This window comes from Urocampus carinirostris, unplaced genomic scaffold, assembly GCF_059441175.1.
Source record: "Urocampus carinirostris isolate Australia breed hairy pipefish unplaced genomic scaffold, RoL_Ucar_1.0 HiC_scaffold_46, whole genome shotgun sequence".
NCBI classification, from domain to species: domain Eukaryota; kingdom Metazoa; phylum Chordata; class Actinopteri; order Syngnathiformes; family Syngnathidae; genus Urocampus; species Urocampus carinirostris.
The window spans coordinates 1-10,000 of NW_028283153.1; the positions used below are offsets into that span (position 1 = coordinate 1).

A 10,000-nucleotide genomic window follows, 5' to 3' on the forward strand; every position below is an offset into this window, starting at 1 on the left:
GGGCACAATTCCCCAAACACCGGTCCGATAATACGCGCGCATATCCCCAAACACCGGCCCGATAATACGCGCACAATTCCCCAAACACCGGCGCGGATTTCAGCCACTATTGGCGGGCACAAGTCCCCCAACACTAGCCCGGGATTCAGCCACTAGTGGCGGGGCACAATTCCCCAAACACCGGTCCGATAATACGCGCGCATATCCCCAAACACCGGCCCGATAATACGCGCACAATTCCCCAAACACCGGCGCGGATTTCAGCCACTATTGGCGGGCACAAGTCCCCCAACACTAGCCCGGGATTCAGCCACTAGTGGCGGGCACGATTCCCCAAACACCGGTCCGATAATACGCGCGCATATCCCCAAACACCGGCCCGATAATACGCGCACAATTCCCCAAACACCGGCGCGGATTTCAGCCACTATTGGCGGGCACAAGTCCCCCAACACTAGCCCGGGATTCAGCCACTAGTGGCGGGCACGATTCCCCAAACACCGGTCCGATAATACGCGCGCATATCCCCAAACACCGGCCCGATAATACGCGCACAATTCCCCAAACACCGGCGCGGATTTCAGCCACTATTGGCGGGCACAAGTCCCCCAACACTAGCCCGGGATTCAGCCACTAGTGGCGGGCACGATTCCCCAAACACCGGTCCGATAATACGCGCGCATATCCCCAAACACCGGCCCGATAATACGCGCACAATTCCCCAAACACCGGCGCGGATTTCAGCCACTATTGGCGGGCACAAGTCCCCAAACACTAGCCAAGTTCTCAGCCACTAGTGGCGGGCACAATTCCCCAAACACCGGTCCGATAATACGCGCGCATATCCCCAAACACCGGCCCGATAATACGCGCACAATTCCCCAAACACCGGCGCGGATTTCAGCCACTATTGGCGGGCACAAGTCCCCCAACACTAGCCCGGGATTCAGCCACTAGTGGCGGGCACGATTCCCCAAACACCGGTCCGATAATACGCGCGCATATCCCCAAACACCGGCCCGATAATACGCGCACAATTCCCCAAACACCGGCGCGGATTTCAGCCACTATTGGCGGGCACAAGTCCCCCAACACTAGCCCGGGATTCAGCCACTAGTGGCGGGCACGATTCCCCAAACACCGGTCCGATAATACGCGCGCATATCCCCAAACACCGGCCCGATAATACGCGCACAATTCCCCAAACACCGGCGCGGATTTCAGCCACTATTGGCGGGCACAAGTCCCCAAACACTAGCCAAGTTCTCAGCCACTAGTGGCGGGCACAATTCCCCAAACACCGGTCCGATAATACGCGCGCATATCCCCAAACACCGGCCCGATAATACGCGCACAATTCCCCAAACACCGGCGCGGATTTCAGCCACTATTGGCGGGCACAAGTCCCCCAACACTAGCCCGGGATTCAGCCACTAGTGGCGGGCACGATTCCCCAAACACCGGTCCGATAATACGCGCGCATATCCCCAAACACCGGCCCGATAATACGCGCACAATTCCCCAAACACCGGCGCGGATTTCAGCCACTATTGGCGGGCACAAGTCCCCCAACACTAGCCCGGGATTCAGCCACTAGTGGCGGGCACGATTCCCCAAACACCGGTCCGATAATACGCGCGCATATCCCCAAACACCGGCCCGATAATACGCGCACAATTCCCCAAACACCGGCGCGGATTTCAGCCACTATTGGCGGGCACAAGTCCCCAAACACTAGCCAAGTTCTCAGCCACTAGTGGCGGGCACAATTCCCCAAACACCGGTCCGATAATACGCGCGCATATCCCCAAACACCGGCCCGATAATACGCGCACAATTCCCCAAACACCGGCGCGGATTTCAGCCACTATTGGCGGGCACAAGTCCCCCAACACTAGCCCGGGATTCAGCCACTAGTGGCGGGCACGATTCCCCAAACACCGGTCCGATAATACGCGCGCATATCCCCAAACACCGGCCCGATAATACGCGCACAATTCCCCAAACACCGGCCCGGATTTCAGCCACTAGTGGCGGGCACAAGTCCCCAAACACTAGCCAAGTTCTCAGCCACTAGTGGCGGGCACGATTCCCCAAACACCGGTCCGATAATACGCGCGCATATCCCCAAACACCGGCCCGATAATACGCGCACAATTCCCCAAACACCGGCGCGGATTTCAGCCACTATTGGCGGGCACAAGTCCCCCAACACTAGCCCGGGATTCAGCCACTAGTGGCGGGCACGATTCCCCAAACACCGGTCCGATAATACGCGCGCATATCCCCAAACACCGGCCCGATAATACGCGCACAATTCCCCAAACACCGGCGCGGATTTCAGCCACTATTGGCGGGCACAAGTCCCCCAACACTAGCCCGGGATTCAGCCACTAGTGGCGGGCACGATTCCCCAAACACCGGTCCGATAATACGCGCGCATATCCCCAAACACCGGCCCGATAATACGCGCACAATTCCCCAAACACCGGCGCGGATTTCAGCCACTATTGGCGGGCACAAGTCCCCAAACACTAGCCAAGTTCTCAGCCACTAGTGGCGGGCACAATTCCCCAAACACCGGTCCGATAATACGCGCGCATATCCCCAAACACCGGCCCGATAATACGCGCACAATTCCCCAAACACCGGCGCGGATTTCAGCCACTATTGGCGGGCACAAGTCCCCCAACACTAGCCCGGGATTCAGCCACTAGTGGCGGGCACGATTCCCCAAACACCGGTCCGATAATACGCGCGCATATCCCCAAACACCGGCCCGATAATACGCGCACAATTCCCCAAACACCGGCGCGGATTTCAGCCACTATTGGCGGGCACAAGTCCCCCAACACTAGCCCGGGATTCAGCCACTAGTGGCGGGCACGATTCCCCAAACACCGGTCCGATAATACGCGCGCATATCCCCAAACACCGGCCCGATAATACGCGCACAATTCCCCAAACACCGGCGCGGATTTCAGCCACTATTGGCGGGCACAAGTCCCCCAACACTAGCCCGGGATTCAGCCACTAGTGGCGGGCACGATTCCCCAAACACCGGTCCGATAATACGCGCGCATATCCCCAAACACCGGCCCGATAATACGCGCACAATTCCCCAAACACCGGCGCGGATTTCAGCCACTATTGGCGGGCACAAGTCCCCAAACACTAGCCAAGTTCTCAGCCACTAGTGGCGGGCACAATTCCCCAAACACCGGTCCGATAATACGCGCGCATATCCCCAAACACCGGCCCGATAATACGCGCACAATTCCCCAAACACCGGTCCGATAATACGCGCGCATATCCCCAAACACCGGCCCGATAATACGCGCGCATATCCCCAAACACCGGCGCGGATTTCAGCCACTATTGGCGGGCACAAGTCCCCCAACACTAGCCCGGGATTCAGCCACTAGTGGCGGGCACGATTCCCCAAACACCGGTCCGATAATACGCGCGCATATCCCCAAACACCGGCCCGATAATACGCGCACAATTCCCCAAACACCGGCGCGGATTTCAGCCACTATTGGCGGGCACAAGTCCCCCAACACTAGCCCGGGATTCAGCCACTAGTGGCGGGCACGATTCCCCAAACACCGGTCCGATAATACGCGCGCATATCCCCAAACACCGGCCCGATAATACGCGCACAATTCCCCAAACACCGGCGCGGATTTCAGCCACTAGTGGCGGGCACAAGTCCCCCAACACTAGCCCGGGATTCAGCCACTAGTGGCGGGCACAATTCCCCAAACACCGGTCCGATAATACGCGCGCATATCCCCAAACACCGGCCCGATAATACGCGCACAATTCCCCAAACACCGGCGCGGATTTCAGCCACTATTGGCGGGCACAAGTCCCCCAACACTAGCCCGGGATTCAGCCACTAGTGGCGGGCACGATTCCCCAAACACCGGTCCGATAATACGCGCGCATATCCCCAAACACCGGCCCGATAATACGCGCACAATTCCCCAAACACCGGCGCGGATTTCAGCCACTATTGGCGGGCACAAGTCCCCCAACACTAGCCCGGGATTCAGCCACTAGTGGCGGGCACGATTCCCCAAACACCGGTCCGATAATACGCGCGCATATCCCCAAACACCGGCCCGATAATACGCGCGCATATCCCCAAACACCGGCCCGATAATACGCGCACAATTCCCCAAACACCGGCCCGGATTTCAGCCACTAGTGGCGGGCACAAGTCCCCCAACACTAGCCCAGTTCTCAGCCACTAGTGGCGGGCACAATTCCCCAAACACCGGTCCGATAATACGCGCGCATATCCCCAAACACCGGCCCGATAATACGCGCACAATTCCCCAAACACCGGCGCGGATTTCAGCCACTATTGGCGGGCACAAGTCCCCCAACACTAGCCCGGGATTCAGCCACTAGTGGCGGGCACGATTCCCCAAACACCGGTCCGATAATACGCGCGCATATCCCCAAACACCGGCCCGATAATACGCGCACAATTCCCCAAACACCGGCGCGGATTTCAGCCACTATTGGCGGGCACAAGTCCCCCAACACTAGCCCGGGATTCAGCCACTAGTGGCGGGCACGATTCCCCAAACACCGGCCCGATAATACGCGCACAATTCCCCAAACACCGGCGCGGATTTCAGCCACTAGTGGCGGGCACAAGTCCCCCAACACTAGCCAAGTTCTCAGCCACTATTGGCGGGCACAAGTCCCCCAACACTAGCCCGGGATTCAGCCACTAGTGGCGGGCACGATTCCCCAAACACCGGTCCGATAATACGCGCGCATATCCCCAAACACCGGCCCGATAATACGCGCACAATTCCCCAAACACCGGCCCGGATTTCAGCCACTAGTGGCGGGCACAAGTCCCCAAACACTAGCCAAGTTCTCAGCCACTAGTGGCGGGCACAAATCCCCAAACACCGGTCCGATAATACGCGCGCATATCCCCAAACACCGGCCCGATAATACGCGCACAATTCCCCAAACACCGGCGCGGATTTCAGCCACTATTGGCGGGCACAAGTCCCCCAACACTAGCCCGGGATTCAGCCACTAGTGGCGGGCACGATTCCCCAAACACCGGTCCGATAATACGCGCGCATATCCCCAAACACCGGCCCGATAATACGCGCACAATTCCCCAAACACCGGCCCGGATTTCAGCCACTAGTGGCGGGCACAAGTCCCCAAACACTAGCCAAGTTCTCAACCTTCAGCTGAGTATATGGCCTCCGAAAGGCCCATACATTCAGACGGGTCCATGTATTTTCAGCGACAGCCGCAGTACCGCCAAAATCCATGCAGCGGCGCTGGATTTATGGCCTCCGAAAGGCCCATTCATTCAGACGGGTCCATGTATTTTCAGCGACAGCCGCAGTACCGCCAAAATCCATGCAGAGGCGCTGAGTTTATGGCCTCCGAAAGGCCCATTCATTCAGACGGGTCCATGTATTTTCAGCGACAGCAGCAGTACCGCCAAAATCCATGCAGCGGCGCTGTATTTATGGCCTCCGAAAGGCCCATTCATTACCAACGGGGCTGCAGTAGCATCCCGCGGCCACGCAGGGGCAGATATTGTGAGGGAATTACATGGTAGTGGACGGAGCGCCCATGCATTTCCAATGGGAGTGCAGTACCTCAAAAATCCGCTCCAAGCCACCGAACTTGAGGGCCCGACGTTCCCTCAACACTAGCCCAGTGCAATCGACATTTCGTTCTGTGTACATTGTTACACAGAATGACAATACAAGGGAATTATTATTATTATTATTATTATTATTATGTATTCAGCCACTAGTGGCGGGCACAATACCCCAAACACTGGCCCGGCGCTGGCTGAGTTTATGGCCTCCGAAAGGCCCATACATTCAGACGGGTCCATGTATTTTCAGTTTTCCGTAGCAGGTGTGATTGTTTGTTTAATTAGGTAGTTTGTGTTGGTGACGGTGTTCCTAACTGTGGTGGCTTGTTTGTAGAATGTGGGGCCCTGCGTTTGTGTTATGTTGATTTCTGGTAATTTACTTTTTACTAAGTAGTCTTTCAGGTTTTTGTTTCTTTTAAAGGCTGAGATGATTTTGTAATCTTGGATTATGCTTGTGTTCTGTAGTGTCTGATTTATATTTTGTCCATTCATTCAGACGGGTCCATGTATTTTCAGCGACAGCCGCAGTACCGCCAAAATCCATGCAGCGGCGCTGAGTTTATGGCCTCCGAAAGGCCCATTCATTCAGACGGGTCCATGTATTTTCAGCGACAGCCGCAGTACCGCCAAAATCCATGCAGCGGCGCTGGGTTTATGGAATCCGAAAGGCCCATTCATTCAGACGGGTCCATGTATTTTCAACGACAGCCGCAGTACCGCCAAAATCCATGCAGCGGCGCTGGATTTATGGCCTCCGAAAGGCCCATTCATTCAGACGGGTCCATGTATTTTCAGCGACAGCCGCAGTACCGCCAAAATCCATGCAGAGGCGCTGAGTTTATGGCCTCCGAAAGGCCCATTCATTCAGACGGGTCCATGTATTTTCAGCGACAGCAGCAGTACCGCCAAAATCCATGCAGCGGCGCTGTATTTATGGCCTCCGAAAGGCCCATTCATTACCAACGGGGCTGCAGTAGCATCCCGCGGCCACGCAGGGGCAGATATTGTGAGGGAATTACATGGTAGTGGACGGAGCGCCCATGCATTTCCAATGGGAGTGCAGTACCTCAAAAATCCGCTCCAAGCCACCGAACTTGAGGGCCCGACGTTCCCTCAACACTAGCCCAGTGCAATCGACATTTCGTTCTGTGTACATTGTTACACAGAATGACAATACAAGGGAATTATTATTATTATTATTATTATTATTATGTATTCAGCCACTAGTGGCGGGCACAATACCCCAAACACTGGCCCGGCGCTGGCTGAGTTTATGGCCTCCGAAAGGCCCATACATTCAGACGGGTCCATGTATTTTCAGTTTTCCGTAGCAGGTGTGATTGTTTGTTTAATTAGGTAGTTTGTGTTGGTGACGGTGTTCCTAACTGTGGTGGCTTGTTTGTAGAATGTGGGGCCCTGCGTTTGTGTTATGTTGATTTCTGGTAATTTACTTTTTACTAAGTAGTCTTTCAGGTTTTTGTTTCTTTTAAAGGCTGAGATGATTTTGTAATCTTGGATTATGCTTGTGTTCTGTAGTGTCTGATTTATATTTTGTCCATTCATTCAGACGGGTCCATGTATTTTCAGCGACAGCCGCAGTACCGCCAAAATCCATGCAGCGGCGCTGAATTTATGGCCTCCGAAAGGCCCATTCATTCAGACGGGTCCATGTATTTTCAGCGACAGCCGCAGTACCGCCAAAATCCATGCAGAGGCGCTGAGTTTATGGCCTCCGAAAGGCCCATTCATTCAGACGGGTCCATGTATTTTCAGCGACAGCAGCAGTACCGCCAAAATCCATGCAGCGGCGCTGTATTTATGGCCTCCGAAAGGCCCATTCATTACCAACGGGGCTGCAGTAGCATCCCGCGGCCACGCAGGGGCAGATATTGTGAGGGAATTACATGGTAGTGGACGGAGCGCCCATGCATTTCCAATGGGAGTGCAGTACCTCAAAAATCCGCTCCAAGCCACCGAACTTGAGGGCCCGACGTTCCCTCAACACTAGCCCAGTGCAATCGACATTTCGTTCTGTGTACATTGTTACACAGAATGACAATACAAGGGAATTATTATTATTATTATTATTATTATGTATTCAGCCACTAGTGGCGGGCACAATACCCCAAACACTGGCCCGGCGCTGGCTGAGTTTATGGCCTCTGAAAGGCCCATACATTCAGACGGGTCCATGTATTTTCAGTTTTCCGTAGCAGGTGTGATTGTTTGTTTAATTAGGTAGTTTGTGTTGGTGACGGTGTTCCTAACTGTGGTGGCTTGTTTGTAGAATGTGGGGCCCTGCGTTTGTGTTATGTTGATTTCTGGTAATTTACTTTTTACTAAGTAGTCTTTCAGGTTTTTGTTTCTTTTAAAGGCTGAGATGATTTTGTAATCTTGGATTATGCTTGTGTTCTGTAGTGTCTGATTTATATTTTGTCCATTCATTCAGACGGGTCCATGTATTTTCAGCGACAGCCGCAGTACCGCCAAAATCCATGCAGCGGCGCTGGATTTATGGCCTCCGAAAGGCCCATTCATTCAGACGGGTCCATGTATTTTCAGCGACAGCCGCAGTACCGCCAAAATCCATGCAGAGGCGCTGAGTTTATGGCCTCCGAAAGGCCCATTCATTCAGACGGGTCCATGTATTTTCAGCGACAGCAGCAGTACCGCCAAAATCCATGCAGCGGCGCTGTATTTATGGCCTCCGAAAGGCCCATTCATTACCAACGGGGCTGCAGTAGCATCCCGCGGCCACGCAGGGGCAGATATTGTGAGGGAATTACATGGTAGTGGACGGAGCGCCCATGCATTTCCAATGGGAGTGCAGTACCTCAAAAATCCGCTAGAGGGCCCCGAACTTGAGGGCCCGGCGTTCCCTCAAGTGCCGATTTTATACCCCCTTCTCCAGCCGACAGCCAGAATTATATTAGGGACTCGCAATTTTGAGAGGTGAGCACCAGGGCTAATCAGCGGCCACCCGTGACCATTGAGTCCGACAGAGCAGAGGCTAGGGGCGGCCTCGCATCTCGCAATTACCGAGGGAAGATGCCGGTTCTCGAAAAATTTCTAAGTTTTTCAAATTTTAAAGTATTGAAGTATTTAGGGCGCTTCCCGCGGCCCTGGCTTTTGCATGTACCCCTCTAAGCTCCGGTTCTCGAAAAATGTCTAAGTTTTTCAAACTTTAAAGTATTGAAGCCGGACTTCCGCGGAGGCTGACAGGGGGCCTCCATCGAAGCACCCTTCACCCCCGGGTGAGCCGGCGTCGGCCCACGGGCCTGCCGGTTCCCCAACTGAGCGATTGGCACACGAGACCCGCCTCGGAGGGCCCACGTCGGCCGGCGCAAGCCGGTGTTCGGGCGTGCGGCTCCTCCGGCTTTGCGGGTCAAGCTCCAGCGCCGAGGATACTAGGCAAACGTTGGGCCCCCCCGAGCCGAGTGGATACCCGCCTCAGAAAGAGCTGGGGCGGTACGTACGGACGGCCTCACTAAGAGGGAACGGAAGCTACTAAAGCACACGTATAACTGTCCGATGTGCGAACGAAAGTGAGGCCGGACGAATCCGATACGAGTTACGAGTGAGGCGGGATCCACGGCTGGCACTCGCGGGGCCCTCTTGCGAAACCATGCCTCGGCGTGAACCTTTTGGCGGCAGAACCAAGACGAACCGAGGTCGAGCTTCCGTCTCGAGCCACACCCAGACGTCCGACCGTCGCGGAGCCCGACGCCACGCGTGCTAGGGCTCCGCGCGAAACATCGTTTCACGACACCCGCTCGTCAGCCCGTCCGAACGTATACGAGTGTCGCGCGGCCCCCCGGGCCCGGCTGTAGCCACAGCCTCGTCCCGGACCAGGGCCGCACCGCCACCAGCAGCGCCCCCCCGGCGGCAGACGCACTCTGGTTGATCCTGCCAGTAGCATATGCTTGTTTTCAAGATTAAGCCATGCATGTCTAAGTACGAATGGCCAGTACAGTGAAACTGCGAACGGCTCATTAAATCAGTTATGGTTCCTTTGATCGCTCCACCGTTACTTGGATAACTGTGGCAAATCCAGAGCTAATACATGCAAACGAGCGCCGACTCGCGGGCGGGGCTCCGGCCTCGCCCCGGGGACGCGTGCATTTATCAGACACAAAAACCCACGCGGTGTCCGGCGGGCGGGGGCTCAGCCGTCGCGCGCGTCCCCCGCGTCCGGCCTCCGCCTCTCCGGGCGGGGGCGTAAGCGGCGCGGGCGGCTCCGCGCGCGCCGGTCCTCGTTCCGCCGGCCCGGCCCCCCCTTTGTGTTGACTCAGGATAACCTCGTGCCGATCGCTCGCCCACCCGAGGCGGCGACGACTCATTCGA

At 55.9% G+C, this 10,000-nt stretch overlaps 1 non-coding gene across 1 annotated transcript in view; it reads left to right on the forward strand.

Moving 5' to 3' along the window:
* Nucleotides 1–9,549: 9,549 nt before the first annotated feature.
* Nucleotides 9,550–10,000, forward strand: part of LOC148345401 (18S ribosomal RNA) — a 1,987-nt gene continuing 1,536 nt past the window's right edge. The window contains exon 1 of the ribosomal RNA XR_015848599.1: nucleotides 9,550–10,000. This exon is cut by the window's right edge and continues 1,536 nt beyond it. This is a non-coding gene — a ribosomal RNA (18S ribosomal RNA).